This window comes from Trachinotus anak, unplaced genomic scaffold (assembly GCF_046630095.1).
Source record: "Trachinotus anak isolate AG129_WGS33_773 ecotype Australia unplaced genomic scaffold, CSIRO_AGI_Tana_v1 ptg000013l, whole genome shotgun sequence".
Lineage (NCBI taxonomy): Eukaryota > Metazoa > Chordata > Actinopteri > Carangiformes > Carangidae > Trachinotus > Trachinotus anak.
In genome coordinates this window covers 7,607,080-7,623,860 of record NW_027273864.1, presented here as the reverse complement: position 1 = coordinate 7,623,860, position 16,781 = coordinate 7,607,080, and the positions used below count along the sequence as shown (strand labels likewise).

The window sequence follows — 16,781 nt, the reverse complement described above, 5'->3', positions numbered from 1 at the left end:
GTCCCAGAGAAACAATACTGGAAAACGTCCAGCTTTTCACGCTGTATTGTACTAGAAGTTGCAGCGAAAAACATTCAAGCCTCATTACAATGTGTTCATGCTGCCCTTAAACAAAATTCAAATGCTATTCCTCTGAATTTGTCTTCTGCTGAATATTTAACCATCGTCAACGCTTTAGTTTTTATGAAAAATACTGAAGAACACAGCGATGTGTTTCACATTGGTTATGATAAGTCATTTATATAAAGCTGCTTTTCTGCCAGCCTATAAATACATTTTTAAATCTGTCCTCTAATAATATCAGCGACTGCTACTCATATCACCTATGGGTATTGGTGTACGTGTAGTTCATTTACAGAACGTGTCAGGCAGTTTGATGTCGCTTGCCAAGAAAAGCAACTACGTTACCCAGAAGCCCTGTCGCTCGGCTACAAGCTGGCTCCCTCCGCTCTGGGAGTGTTTCCCATTTAAACAAACACCGTCCTGCCGAAGATGGCGGAGAGTTTGTAGAGGCGTAAAAGAAACTGCTCTACTCAATGAAAGCGACGAGGCCGGTGAGTTTTCTGCAAATGGTTTATGATTCGGTTATAACCAAGTTTTGAACACGGACGCTGTTGTGTGTTTGGACGCGTTAATTCGTCTCAGAGGCAGTGAGTGTTGCTCCGCTTCCGAGCAGGCTGTGGTTTTGAAGCTACCGTGATACAACGAACCACCTTACTACAGTCTGTCTGCTGTGGGATGTTTCTTATGATATGTTTGGCTCCTAAACTGCAGACATTATACCAATGTATGTTAAGCCTGCCTTATTAATGTGCCGTTGTTACCGGTTACGGTGCTCGTTGGTGTCTCCATTATCCGTTAGCTACAAAGTTTACGAGACACAGGCTCTCTGATTCGCTGAGCTGCAGTTGTCTAGTTGTTCGTTTCCAACACTGCCTCTGAGTGAACTCGTTTGAGTTTCAAAACCTTAATGTTTTGAACCTTTTAGCGCCACTAGGTTGTGTTCAGTGTCCACGACATCGCTGAGCAGCTCTGGACACTACGTTAGTACATTTCTTTAAATCACACGGTGTGACTTGCTTCACAGTTTCGGTACCAGAGACGTTCACAGCTCACGGTAGTTTCACCACTGTAGTTGTCTCCTGTAGCAGAAATCAAAATGAAATAGTTTATTGCTCTAAAGTTACGGTTGTCCAGCTTCCACCATGAAAGTCGAGGAAGGTAAACATATTGTAGTGTTCCAACATTTTTGTTTTCTTACCTGTAATTTAACACAATAAAATCACCAGTATGTAACAAACAGCAACAAACTAATTTAGCTGACGTTAAGGCATATAGGATTAGAAATTGCTGCTTCACAGAAAAGACTGGGCGGTGGTTAAATTCCTGATGAGTTGCAGATCATGATAAAGTGCCGTGTATTTAGCAGCACATCACTGTCCCTCACTGCTGACAGTCAAACCTGAAGTGACGAGCTCAACGTGGCTGCTCTGGAAAATCCACAGCATCTGTTATTTATTTGCATAGCTGTAGTGAGATTATGTATCCATGATTGTAATGGTTGGTAAAATGGCCCATCACATTGTGATTAATGTTGGTTCTCGCTGCTGATAAAACATACTTAGGTGTGTGTGTGTCTGTGAGAGAGAGAGAGAGAGACAGGCAGACTGGTGGAGAGAGACGGATGTGCTTCAGTGCAGAGGCAGTTGAACGCTGGCTGGGTTCAGGTAGAGTCCAGGTTTGCTTTCTCTGTGCGCCACAAGGTGCATGCTGAGCACTCAGATTTTGAGGTGGTAAAAGGACATTCTTTGAGCGCATGGTCATGTGTAGGCAGACAATGAGGAGGTAGGGTTAGTCATTCCACTGAAACGGTTGAGGTCTAGGTAGACTGTCGCTCTCTTTGCCTGGGGCCATCCCTGCCAATACTTGCAGGCATTTACAGCGCAGTGCTTATTTCCACGTGAGAGTTTCTGAAATCATGTAGGTATTTTTGCTCTATTGCCACATGGTCTAGCTAGTAAGTTGTCCATTATTGACAAATATTCCTGCTTATATGATTTCATGCAGGGCACTAATTAAATGGGCTGTGATATCTCAGTAATTTGGGTATTGACGCTGTCGGACAGAAGTTTTATAACACCCCCATTTTTTAAAGTTTTTTATTGAAATAAAAGCAGTTCAAGAGTTAGAGGTAAGCAGTTAACTCAATAAAATGGTTTAGGTCACCAAAAACTGAACAATCATGTAGATTTAATAGAAAACAGGTCAGGAAACTGGTTAACTCACAGTCTGGAATTAAATGAAGCCTCGGACATTAACGCAAACAATTTCTACAGGTGTCCCAACTTTTGCTGATGATTTACAAACCCTCTGTCTGTACAAATGCAGTGTTGGAACAAACTGTGTCACTACACCCTCTGTTACACAGCAATATAGCAATGTACAGCAATAACAGCACAATATGGTACCGCAGTATTGTGCTGTATGTTGCTACTGGTTGGACAGGGTCCTACAATAAGATAATGATGCATGATATTAGAGGAAAAGAATGAGACATGATGGAAGAGCAGCACAGTCTCCAGACTGGAACCACGTGGAGCTGGTTTGGGATGAAATGGACAGAAGGTGAAAGCAAAGCAAAGTGCAGTACATTTGAGGGAACTTCAGCATCCATGTTGGGACAAACTTTCTGAACAATATTTGATTCCCACTGTAGAAAGAACATGCTGGATAAGTCAGACTTTTAGATTAAAATCAGTTCAACAAGTAGATTCTTTGATTCCTTGTTTTTAAAGTGTTTATTTGTTCTATTCTTTAATTCTAGAGACACTGAATTATGTAAATTCAAATGACAGCTATTCTAAAACTTTGGCCTGGTAGTATAAATGGTGTGTAACTGGGAATGAACAAGTGAGAATGGTGCCGCTGGCAGCCTTCAGCCGTCAGATGAGCTAACTTGTCTTTATTTTGAGTCTGATGGAATGCTATTACTCAAGCCCACGTATGTGGTATTTTTGTAAGTGGCAGAATGACCACTGTGGGAACCTGTCCAATGAACTGCTTCTGCTCATATTCTTGGCAAATGGAGCCCGCTGTCCCCCATTCTCTGTCCCTTTATCTACCACTTTCTTTCTCCCTCACACAGGGTGTCAGGCGATGTTAACAATGAATCAATCTTTGGGGGGATTCTTTGACTGCAGATGGGGTGAAGAAGTGACTGGGATGCATGGCTTTTGCTCTTTGTCTGCCGGCCCCTGTGCTCTCAATAATTCATTAATTTATCACTTTTTCTCGTGGGACTGGGAGAAGTCCCTCTATGGTTAGATCGGCTGATTGATAATCGAATGAGCATAAATTTTGTGGCATTACTGACACTTAACTAATACTCATAAAGCTGTTGAATATGTTGCCATCTTGTCAACAATACAAAGAAAATGCAGAATGTATTTTTTGTGAGATAGTTACCAAACGGACTTCGTAAACTAATAGATCTATGGAGTGGAAATGGCAGATGATCAATCTATGTAAAAAACTAGAAGTGGCACTATCTCCAACCCACTATCTACACAGACTACACATATGCAGTGTTGTAGATGTTTATACAAGCACAGTAGGTCCAGACTGCACTTTCTGGAGTCAGAATTAAAGAAAACACGTTTCTAAATGAGATTCTGTGTTTTAAAAACAAACAAACTTTTAAATACTGACTGGTAACAAACATTGAGAGGAAAAATAAGTAGACTGCTTGCCTCTTTTGTGTGGCAGAGCCACTTTTGATATCTGTCTCTAGTCCGTCTTTGTCAAGCTGCATTTTTGCATTACTGATGTCTGAATAGATGGCATTCCTTTAGTGTTTCGTCAGTCTGTGTGCCTTAAGTGAGACTGAAAGACAGAGATAACAAGTTTCGTTTCAAACAACTGCCAATCAGTCATTTGGTATGTATTCAGTTTAATAGCTGTGTGGGTGAGCAGTAGCTCAGAGAGGATCCTTGATGACACATGGAGCCTGATTGTTTTGCCTAATTGAAATATGACCCCTTGGTCTTAGTACCTTTTTGTTAGGCAGTAGTACAGGGAGTGTAGGCATAAGCTGCTTTCCCACATGCAACTTATTTCTGCAACTACCCAGAGGAGCTGTATGTGAGAAAACAAATTTCCAAATCAGTTGGTCCAGGCATTAAACAGGCTTTACACTACCAGCTCCCTGGTATAAAGTCTGTGTAACATCTGATGAAGCCTGCGTGTGAGTAGAGCAGGTAATTGTCTGGAGAATTCACAGCTAGTAAGTGGGCATGTTGATGACATTTCTATCATATGTGCTGTGTGCTGTAAATTAAAAGAAAGGGCAACTCTGGACAGTTACCAGCCCTGAGAAAACAGCTTCAGTCAAAAAACATTAGACATGTTGCATCTGACTGATAACTTAAAACAACAGTTTATCATTAAGGGAAAGTGCAAATCTTTAAATTATCAGTAATTTTTTTTTATTTATTTTTTTTATCAGTGTTCATGCGATTAACCATGGCAGGTTTCCAAGTCAGTATTCAACAGTTTTACAGGATTATCTGAAGCTCTCCTCTGTGCCACTTAGACTTGACTCTGACTCGTCATTGGAGGCTGTTTTACAGCCAGGTTTAAGAATACAAAAGTTTCCTGTGGTCAGCTCAAGCTGTGTAAAACATCCTGTTTAGTCCTCACATCTCAAGGTCACTGACGGTGATCTTCTGTATTTGGTTCCACGCTGGTGTGGTGCTGTGTCGGTACGTAACAGGTAGGTATGCTTTCTTTTTCCTGCCTAACTCTCTAGAGCTAAATATAGAAAACTGTGCTCAACAAGACAGTCATGTTTCCACTGCTAAAATATTTACAGCTACTTCGCCCAAACAAGTAAGAGTGCGAGTATGAGATGAGAGCTGCTGAAACCAGATTGTTGTTCACTATTCAAAGGAAGCCACAGCTAGTCTGCTGGGTCCCCAGTCAAGCGGTGCAGTTTGCACTTTGACTGTATTTGAAGTCACATCTCATTCATCCCGGTCCCCTCTTCATCAACTCTGAGGTAATACCTAAGTGTTAGGCTAGCTGAGCCATATGTGAGCCATGCACACTTCTAAAAGCCAAACGGGCAGCCTGAAGCAATCATTGCACCCAATTCCAGTTTATAACCAGCAAGGATTTGGAACAGTTCACTCTCTGTAGTCCTCGTTGATTGGACGAAGGCAGGGGTTTATTAGGGAAGGGGGTGCCAAGAGCTTTGTCCCCCCTCCCCTCTTTGCCCTTCCTCTTTAACTTGCACTCCCCCTTTAACTTTCGCTCCCCCAGCTGAAGAATGCTCGTAAAACGGGTTCACCTGAACAAGCCAGTGGGAGGGTAGCTCCCTGGCCTAGTTTTGTTGCCATTGTAAAATGTTAGCAAGACCTTGTTTGTGTTTTGTTTAGGGCCCCCTTTTATAAAAAAAAGTGCTTTGGAGGAGAGACAGCAAGGGTGAAAAAAAGTTTGGTTTGTGAGATAACTGCTACCAGATGCTCTCTCTGTCTGTTATTCAGTGTAAAGAGAAGGGGAAAGAGAGGCTAGTGAAGAGGGAGAGAGAAGTGACATTGTCATTTCTGGGTGAACTTCTCATCTGCTACATGGACACTCTCCCTCCTCTGTCTGCCTAAAGTTTTCTTGTCCCATCTACAGTATACTCCACCTCTGTTGAATACTAGAGAATTGAAAAAGCTGTGCATGCCCTGGCAAAATAGTTTGTTTGCAACCAAAATAAGACAAAGCTTTAACCTTGACCGCTGCAGTGTACCATGGTCCTCTGCCCCAAATTTTCACAAAGCCTACCTTTACTGCCCCATAACTCCATCCCCTGTAATTTAACAGTGTCAAATGAATGGTTGCCTTTCATTTCCTACATTTGCATTGTTTTGTTCTTTCTGTCCACACATCTCCAAGATGAAACTGTTTGATGTTGGACTTATGTGGCAGTAGGGTGTGGTTTCTGGGTCTGTCTGGATTGAGAGGCAGCTGTGGCTGGCATGCTGCTGCAGCAAGTTGTAAGAGGATATGAGACCACGCAAGCAGGGACCATAGGGGGAATGAGTGTCTCCTAGCTTACATTTCACCTGCAACTTAAAAGCCGTTTCTTTCATTAAAAGAAATTATCACGGGTTGCAGTGAGTATGCAGACATTTGCTCACAGCGCTGTGCTAAAAAGAATTTAGATTTTCCACAAGCGCTTTATTACAGCCTTGAGTTCAAAGAAAAGTCAAGTCGTGAATGACAACCCTCCACACCATCATTAAACCTCCAGACATACTCAAGCATGTCAACACTGGCAATGCATGTGTCAGATAATTTATTAGTATTCCTTTTTTCTACAACACTTATTTCTTAATTGGGCAGAATTTTTTTCTTCCCTTGCTTTCTGGATAAAATGGAAAATGTTCCTTTCACCATTACTGCTCTTCACTGTGCCCGGTGACGTCACCCCTGTTTATGTGGCTTGTCGTTAAGGCAACACTCCAATCAAAAGGTTGCTGCTCTGGAGCTTACCGTAGACCCCAGAATAGCCGAGCTAACACTTGCCTCCTGACATTGCCACATCACATCAAGCTTTGCACCAGTGGCAGAGGTCGTACACCAAACAGCACTCATAAAAAGCTGGACATCAGTCCGATCCAGTGTTTCGTACAGAGGTGGCTCTGCTTTTGGCAGACGATCGCCATGTTTCCATTCGGCGGGCTCCTGGTTGTGCTCATATATGCTCATCTGATCGCCATTGCCATACTGGAACAAGTGATTCTATATGACTAAAACAGGAGATGTAAAGGTCCCTGTTCAATTAGCACCACAGCAACAGTCTATACTATACGCTGATACTAACCATTGAAATTGGATGAAAGCTAAACATTATTTCAAGCAATTTATGAATTTGATTTTAAGTTGAGATGGTAGAGTTTTGACAGGTGTGTCGGCCAAAAACACACACACACACACACACACACACACACACACACACACACACACACACACACACACACACACACACACACACACACACACTGTAAGTGTGTGATTCAAGTCAACCTGCATAGTTTTGTAAGCAGACAGACAAGGATTTTAATCACAAGTAGTTTAACAAGTCCGTCAATACAGGATACAAGGTTCACAGTTTGACACTCACTATTTTCAGAGCTTAAATAAAAACAAACAAAACAGATTCTTTTTTTATTTAGGCATAGACTCATGTACGTTCTCTTTTAAGTTTAGCCTTTTCTTTCTTTTTAAGTTTTTTTATTTACAAAATTGGAAATTTAATAAGTTACATATTTTTTTGCAATCAGATCCCTCTACAAAAAACTAAATTAAAGGTGATAAATGTTGCAGTGATTTAGTGTTACGTTTGGATGACTAGTTGTCAGTTGTTTCAGTGTTTGAGTTGTGAAGTCTTGAAACATCTTGACCTGTAAGGTAGAAGATAGAAGATGCCTTGTCCTACAGATATAATGTGTAAATATTTTGATCTATTTTGAGTTCGATGAAATTATTTGGTGTGTCTAGGAGAAATATGTTCATTGTACCACAGCAATTCCACAAACAACATGCGCCAACACGTTACTCTGAAGCTTTTATACTTGGCAGTGAATGTGTCTGACGAGGACCAGTTCTGACTTCTTCTAACTGAGAGACACAGGAGGAGAGTTATAAAGGCTGTACAATTATTTTACCTGTATATAGATGTCACAGTTGTGATCAAGATTGTGGTCTCCACAGTTACACTTGACCAGGTGTGGTATTGATGTTTTGTGATGAGTCTGTGTTTAGGTTCAATTAAACATTTTTTACTCCAAATTTGAGGAATCATTGTCCAATTTCCAATTTTTACTCAGAACATCAGCAACAGGCCACGAGCTGTCATAAAGCTGCACAGTGTTATCAAAGTCACTCGAGGCTTCAAGAAGAAAACAATATAAACTGATGTGATTTACAGCCCAAAAACAGTGAGTGAAACCATGAAGCTAAGTGAAGCTTATCAATATTAATATTCAGTGGCACTCTCAACTCTATCCCACAGTGATTTAGTAAAAAAACAAGGACATTTTCAAACACAGCAAATACGTGTCTGTAAGTTTTCTTGCTACTTGACTACAAATAAATAAACCTAGATAAGACTATAGAGGAGCTGTAGTCAGTATAGTGACTAGGAATTCCAACGGTAAATGACAAACATTTAAACAGCTGCAGACTGGAGCCACTTAGATGCATTTTGCAATTGTGTGGGCTACCAACACCAGTTTGATTCTCTCCTAACTCAATTTGTTGACATGTGGACTACTACAGGAGGATTGAGAGTTGGGTCCAATCCAAATACCTTACAGGTTCTCACATGAAAGCACCACAATAAGAAGTGACTGCAGTATATTTTCTTTTGTTCATACTTTCACTTTGACGGCTTGAAAGCCTCTCTGAACCCATTAAATTTGATTTCATTTGGAGCAGTTCGTGGATCTACAGGAAAAATCACCCTGAATGTTTTTTTTGTCCGTTCAAAGCACGGACCAGCGTGTGACAGCGCGATCAGTGTGTGTCGGCCTTTCCCCGCTCCCTTACAGTGTGAGGGCCTTGATTAGCAGTGCAGGCTTAATCACTCAGCAGATGGGAACAGAGTGCAGTGTCACCAAGACAAAAACAAACGCACAGTTGGATTATGGTTCAGCGTGTGTCTGTGTGTGCGTGTGTTCAGTCAGACTGAGCAGCTCTGATTTGACTCGTAAACAGATTCTCGAGTGTTGTGATATGAGCCCAGCAGAGCTCCTCGTTTTTTTTTTTTTTTGCCCCATTGGCCTTCTCTGTCCGTCTTTCAACACTTGGTCCTTGTGACCCCTGTATGCAGCCTGTCCTCATAAGTCATTTAAACACACTTTTAATAGTGTTAACACAGAGCTGAGTGGCATGTGGTAGGCAGAATGTGTGGCAGGCTGTGTAAAACGTTGCCGATAAGGAAAACCAAAGTGTACAATAGTAGACCTTATCAAATGCACGAAGATTAGGTTTATGTTATCTTTTTAAAATCCATAAAATTCAGTGGGTTTTTGTTTTACTGTGGGATTGAAACAAAACGAACTATAATAGTCTCTGTGTGTCAGACTGTAACATGATCTTCATATGATCCTCAATTAGTTGTGTTAATTTATTTTTTTTATTTGTTAATCTGCTATGGTTACAGTAACAGCTCGTCACCCTGGGAGATTAAAGGCCGCAGGTACTGATAGTTTTCTAAGAATTCATAGCAGTGAAATTTTAAAAAACAGTTCTGGTCTTGCTCCCTGTTACCCCTCGAACCTCATTTCTGTAATCTTTTTTCTTTTTTTTTTTTTTACCTAGGCTCTGTCAACACATGAAACTGGCCAGTTGAAAGAAAGGAAAAGGAGTAGTAAGGGGAAAAATGGGAGAGGGGGGGTGCAGTTCAGAAACTGGCGTCAGACCATCTTTTGAGTGGAATTCTTTGCGGGGGTCAGAGTTCAGGCTCTGCAGCGTGGCGCTGTGATTGGCTGAGGAAAGGTGAAATGAAAACCACAGTAAACTTTTGACCCCAGTGCAGGAGCTCTGCAGGAACGCCCAGCTCCAGCTCTGGTGTGGTGGAACAGAGCCCGCTCTCTTCCTGTGTTTACTCCGCCAATCCAACAGGGACGGTGGGGAGAGGAGGAGGGGGGAATGAGGGAGGAGAGAAAGACACAAGAGTGAGAGGGAGGGAGGAAGGGAAGAGAGAAAATCGTCAGAGCTGCGCTGCGGTCTGAAAATGAATATCTGCCGTTTTATACAGAGGCACAGTTGAAACGTGTACACATGCACACAAACTGCTTCTGAAAAACAAAGTTAAATCCCAGCAAAATCTTTGTATCAACATAAGGTCATTTAAAAATATGGGCAAAAGTAATTACTATGGTTGACATATCTTCACATTGAGTTATCTGTGGCTTTGTGAGATTTGTCTTCCCACTGCATCTGTATCAGTTGCTAGTGAAGATGTGTATGTGTGTGTGTGTGTTTGTTATCAGACTGGGCAGCATGGAAGCTGATCAGGCCCCAGAGCTCTGGCTCCCCAGATAAAAGACTGTTAAGCCATTGATTAATGAACTAATTTCCATAATATTAGCCCTGTGTGATCACAGCCGCCTGCATTTTGTTTGGTCACTGTGGTCTACTCTGGACGATGCCGTGTCCTCACTGTTGTCACCTCACTATACACACCAACATGTCAGGCTTATGGAATATATGGGGGGACGATTCGAGATGCAGCAGTACTGTGGAGCTGTGCAGAGAGTTAAATCTGAGCCCGTGTGGGTCCTTTCCTGTTCCTTTCTGTTCTTTGTCTGTATTAATGATGGATAGTTGTAGGAGATGCATGTGTGACACACACACGCACACACACAGTGGAATCTGCCACCTCTTTGTTTCCACCTTCATTTATTTTCCCTGGTTTTTCTACACGTTGCAGTTTGTGTGAGAAAAATGGGGAGATGCACACACACAGCCTGTCTGTGTGTGTTGTGTGCGTTAGGCGAGGGTGGGGGATGTTTTTTCTAGGGGGAGAAGCAATCCTATGAAGGCAGTTTTCCCTCTGCTTTGAACTACCTTCTCTCCCTCACCACATTCATCTATGGACATTTTGTACACTACAAGTTTGAGGAAAAAGCTACGAGAACAAATGGCTGTATTGTCTTATTTTATTACACATTTCCTGTTTTTTACATGCCTTTTCATATATGAGGACATAAATCTAATATATTCTAATATAATTTATGTCACACATGGATTATGCAGTGTTTGCATCTATTGATAATTCTCCCCACATTATTTTTCATCTGCAAAGCTCATGTCTGACTTAGATTATTAGATTTGGGAATTGCTGAAACGAATAGAACAAAGCTGACCTTCTACACATTTTTAAAAATCATACTTTAGGCTTTGGTTGGTCAGTTAAATTGAAACTTTATGTTGGATTCTTTAAAGACTGAGGATTCATGTTCTTAGTGATGCTTTTCTGAAATTCTTCACAAGCTTCACTAAGCTTCTGTGAGGGTGTGTTTCTGTCTGCTCACCCCTAACTCCACCTCCTCCTCTCACATTTGCGTCACCACCGTGGCTTTGAAAGGTGTGCTTTATTCCACTGTGAACGGCTCCTAGTGTGACTTTAATATTAACTCTAAACCCTCCACGCTTGTCGAGGCTTTTCATTGCAAAGACTCATCTGAAGTCGTTTTCACATAAGAACTTCAGACGCTGTCCGGAGAATTGGGTCCGGAGCTGCTCTTTCACACACGTAGCACACAACCAGAGACTGTCCATGAGAGACGCGTTTTCACCTACTGGAAATACTCCATTTGGCTTAGGTGAGGGGTGGCGCCTGGGTAGAGCGGTAGGACGAGGATAGAGATGTCATCAACACAGCCGCTCGCTCGCTGTGAATTCTCTGGACAATAACCTGCTCTAGTCACACATGCGCTCAGTCGGACATTACACAGACATTGTACTTGGGCGCTGGTAGGATAAAGTCTGTTTAATGTCCTTTTCAACTGGTTCGGACATTTGTGTTCACACGTACAGCTTCTCTGGGTAATGTCTAGAGAGGTGCAGAGTTGCAGTGCATGCGAGAACACAGTGAAATTGGTAAAACAGACATGAAACAAATTGGGCTTTGTATTTTTTTTTTTAATCTTTGGCAGTATAATTTCACAACTCAGACATGGACCTCAACAAAGTGACAGAAATATCTCGCTTGCCACCAGACTCACGACAGACAAATAACGGGACATGTGTTTTCAGACTGGTTTTTAAGCTTTGCTGGAATTTCACAGCTGCCTCACCATCTAAATGGAGGCTTTCTCTGAACAATTTACAGCTTCGCTTTTTTAAAATCCACACTTATACACACATGCTTGACATATGTCTTCCTCATCCCTGTCCTTCAGTCTCATTGTGTGGCAGCACTCTTGCCATCAAAACCCTCTGGCTCCAGTTTAATCCCAATTGCCCATGTTTCATTAAAATCATGTGTTAACTTGGCAGGAAAATATGCAGTATTCACCAACAACAAGGGGGGGTACATTTGACTCTGAGAAATGTTTGCTTCTGGAAGTTATCTTCCCTCACAAATAAGAGGGAATCCCCAAAATGTTAAGATGATAGATGGCTGCTAAACAAAGAGAAATTTGGTTCTGCATTATATGAAACTTGAGCAGTAACATCATCCATGGCTCTCTTGTTTTTCCTGTCATGTAGCAAAGCGTAAAAGTGATTGGTTCCAGCTTCATCTGTTCATCTACAACACAAAACTAATCTCAAAAAACTTGTGCAAAGAACAGTTGGGGTCCAATTTCTTTTTTTCTTTTTTGTATTCTCTCCACTAACATGGCTGTTAGCGGTCAGACCTGAAGCATTTAATATCTGTTCACTTTCATTCCCTCAAACTGAGGCAACTGATGGTTCTTATGGGAATACCTCTTTTTAACTGTGGTTATGTTGATTCCTTACAGGACAGAGTGCTTTTGGAAGTGGACGTGCATACCTGTCACATATCTCACCATTAAGGGTCTCGCTTACTGATGTGAAAACATCAGGAAGGATAATTTGCAATTAGCCTTTGCTAAACCCTCACCCTGTCCACTTGTAGTTTTTTTTTTTGTTTGTTTGTTTTTTTCCTTCTGAAAGCACAAGAGCAGAAGTGCATCAAATGGATTTAATAGTATCTTTGCTTGTTCTTAACTAAGCTGCTAACATTAATATGCCGAGCTATCTAGCTAGTGGGTATTTGATTTCTCAGTACAACCATGTGTATTTCCTTTCCTTTGTCGCAGCCTTAGAGGTAGGTTGTGACAGTCTGTTACTACGGTGCTAAGCTACTTCCAGTGCCACACTTACACATTATGCTGAATGCCACTGAAAGACTCACATCCATTGTGAAAAGATTGTGCTTTATCTAGATTCATTTCGTTGAACCAAGATGCACAAGATTAATTCAGATGAGTGTTGTTAACAAGCTTCACAAGATGCTCCTTGTCAGCTGCTCATTGTTGTTGTATTTTATCTAGTGCAAAGTTAGTAAACAACACATGCCCGCGATACATCAAACCGGTTATAAAGGCAGCTACATTGTGGACTGAGGGATTAACATTACATCAGGCTGCTTGGCTCACAGGGTCTGGATCTCCTAATGGCTTTTTTTTCTTTGTACATGTGGTCTTCCAGTTGTGTTGGTGTAAATTGGTTCCTGTCATTCAGGTTAGCCAAAAACTTTTTAGCTTTGCAATCACACCCAACAAATTAAGAACAGAAATCTGTAAATACTCAGAGATCTGCCATTAAACTCACAGTGTATCTTGAGAGAGAGAAGGTTACACATGTGACCCAAATATAGGGTGTACTTTTTAATTTGCATTCATTTTTATCCCTTTTATTAAATAATATTTAATTTTCTGCATGACTGAAGTCCCATAGGGCCCAGTTTGCCAGTCTGTTTGGATTAGAGATAAACACCAGGATTTGTTGTTAGATAAAGACACTGAGGCTGGTGTGAGCTCCACTTGCACCCAGTGTATAGCTGGTTGTATGCTCAGCAGGAGGTGGAGAGCTTCTTTGAAGAAAAACAGGAAGTCATTCTGTCCTTTTGTTTCTTTTTTGCACTTGATGTCCCAAACTCTAGTGGACACCTTTTGTTACTTTATTACTTTGCCTCTATGGTGTGTGTCTGTGTGCGTGTGCTTCTAGTAGCTCACATCTAGCAGCTTCATTGTATTTTTTTCAGTATTTTAAAGTTGTTGTTTTTTTTGTTGTTTTTTTTCCCCTGTTTTTTTCAAAACCTTCAAACCTCTCTCTCACACACTCGGACTCATATACACAGTTATAATAAGGATAGTTTCAGTACATGTCTTTTGTCGGGGGGGGGGGGGGGTCTAGGTCTATAATAGTGTGTATGTGGGCCCAGTTTGTCTGTTCTTTGTTTTGGGTGGGTCGGTATTTATTGTTGGACCTGCCGCTCTTTGTCACAGGGAGCTCAGATTGCAGGCTTTATTTCAGGCTGAGCAGGAATGTCCTCCTCACTATTCTGGTCCCAACTGACTGACACTGCTGCTGTTCTGGCCTTTAGCCAAACACCTTTATATCAAAATCCTGTATTTTTATAAAACTAACTCAAAGTTTACCATGTCTCATCAGCCTCACATCTGTGAGAGAATAGGCACATTTGTTTCTTTGATATCCACAGGGGTGATTGGTATTCTAGCTTATACCTGCTAGGCAAAACAACACAGTCTGTATTCTGTAATGTACACACATTTAATCCAATGAAGAATGTTTGCATTTAAGATCAGAGTTGTTTCAGGTTACAAGCTGTGTGAAGACAGAGGACTAAAATCAGGGGGCAGATGTGTACATGTGTGTCTATGTCTCTGCAGTTTTTCACTGTGCTTCCTTCACTTCCTCATATGAGTGAAGTCATGCTTGATTGGAGCGTTTTGAGGCATGCGATACTTAACGTCCTTGTAAGATAATCATGCCACTGATGATGTTTAACTACTTGTTTTGTAACACATGATTGGTATGGGAGTGGCTGCAATGTCTGCAGGTAGTTTAGTAGGTATGAGGACGTTAAGCCCCTCAAAGTCAAAGGGGTTAGTTATATAAGAGATTGAGTCCCTGCACCTTCACTGTTACTTTTGACCAGCTGAACAAGTGAATTCATTGTCAAAGTTCATTCACTGACAAGTTGAAGGAAACACAGTCAACTTTCTGTCAACACAGAAATATTGTCCCTATAGCCACATGTAATTACAATCGTACAAGTGCCCCCAGCTACAGTATCTCATGAGCCTCATAACAGTCGGACGATCATGACCAATCTCAAAACTTTCAGTTACCTCTGTGACGGTGTTAACCACTTTCCCACAGAGACGCCAACCTTAGCTGTAAATCTGGGCCAGTATTTCATTCTCACAACAAAGTTTTTTTTTCCAAATCAACAATGTGGTTGTTGTGAAGAACAGAAAAGATTTTAATTTACAGGATATAACTGGCCTGTCTGTTACACCACTGTGTTAATCTACTTCCCCGATAACCTTGTTTGCCCATCACTAATCAACATACAGGCCCTGTTTAAACCTGAGTCTTGGATTATCCAATCACAGCAGAAATAGTTTAGGTAAAAAATAGAAAGTCAGTCAATGTTGATATCTTGGTAGATTCCATTAATAAATCAGTGTTTGGGAAACACTGATTTATTGAATGTGGTCTGAGTGATCGGATCTCAAACGTGTCCTCAGTGTGTCTTGGATGCATTCACACCTGTACTTAGAGCAGTCCACTAGTGATCAGGTCACCTGAGACACATGTTAATGCCAGGTCTGGACAGGGCCTCTGGGTGCTACTCCAAAACAGACCTAACTAGAAACAGCAATCTACAGCCTCACTTCATGCTGCTTCAGTGGTTTATCAACACAAGTCAGCATTAGACACATGTGACTTATTGTTGCACAACGTTGTAGTTTAGCATTAATATTTGATTTTGTTTGCAGTCCAGTGTATTGTGACTGGCACTGCACTGAAACAGAGAAGTTGTCAAGTCAAATAACTAACATTGCTACCAATAGCTACATTTTTCTGAATGATACCCAGCACTGTTGAGCTCCATGCACTGTGTCACCGCTCTCCTCCCCTCCCCCTCCCTGTTCATCTTCTTCCTCCCCCACTTTATTCTCCTCAGTCTGCCTTGACTCCTCCCCCACCTCCTGCAGTCCATATTCATTCAGCTCATGCTTACATCTCTTGGTCTGAATTACATTTCACTTCCAAGAGTTAACTGTGCATTTATGTGGTGTGTGTGTGTGTGTGTGTGTGTGTGTGTGTGTGTGTGAGTAAACAAGGACAGGAATTAACAAAGTTCAACAATAATCTCAAAAATGAGAAGTGAAGGCTTGAAAAATAACTGAAACATTAGTAAAAGATGCTCAGAAACACTCACATGTTGCTTCTTTAACCTGGTTTCTGTGAATTCTCGATTTGTTGTCCAAAAAAGTCGACTTCAAATTATTAAACTGTGTTTGGACAGATGACAGAAAGGGAACGCTTTTCTCTCTTTCGCTGTGTTAAATTATTCAGCTGCAGTATTAGCTCAGTAGCAACACTGCATTTAGGACTGATGTGATCAGTGGTCTGTGGTGGAGGATCACACACACACACACACACACACACCAGCTGTGGATAGAGTATGTAGCAGGCCTCTCACTGCTGCCTGTTTGTGGCTGTGATGACTGTCGAGTTAAATTTAGGAATAATGAGGCTAAATCTGGATTGAGGCGTCATGTCAGGATTTTTTTGTTGTTGAAACATTTATAAAATCTAAGTTTGTTTTTATTGAAATCTGTCATTTCTCTTTAGCCTGTCCTTAGAGAACAGCAGTAGTTCAAATGTGAGTTTTAAAGTCACTGATGATTGTAGACATGTAATGAAGAATTTGTGTTTAGAGCTGTGTGATTATTAGATTTCATGAAGAGAAGAACATCAGACAGGCTTATCTGTGGCAGTAGGATGATGGTGCTAAAGGTCACTGGTTTTGGAGCAGTTTGTACCAAAACACGCAGGGCTCTTCCAGCGTGTGGGTCAGGGCCCTATGACAGGTCCCGTAATATTAAAACATGGCTACAAAAATCCTAAGCACTCAAAAAGTTATTATATCAGAGTGTGATATTGTCCCTGCTTTTTTGAAATGGAAAAAACTGTACACAGATGTCGGTGACAAG

The 16,781-nt window shown here is 41.4% G+C and overlaps 1 protein-coding gene across 6 annotated transcripts in view; it reads left to right on the top strand.

Annotated features, from left to right (window-relative positions):
- Positions 1-399: 399 nt before the first annotated feature.
- ncoa3 (nuclear receptor coactivator 3) overlaps positions 400-16,781 on the top strand; it is a 31,331-nt gene continuing 14,949 nt past the window's right edge. For 4 of the 6 annotated variants that reach the window (XR_011693159.1, XM_071493914.1, XM_071493915.1 and 1 more), the window contains exon 1: positions 401-554. The gene's annotated coding sequence lies outside the window, so the exon portion shown is untranslated. Of the gene's footprint in view, positions 555-16,781 lie in introns of all 6 variants that reach the window. The other 2 variants (XM_071493919.1, XM_071493918.1) reach the window with 1 other exon arrangement.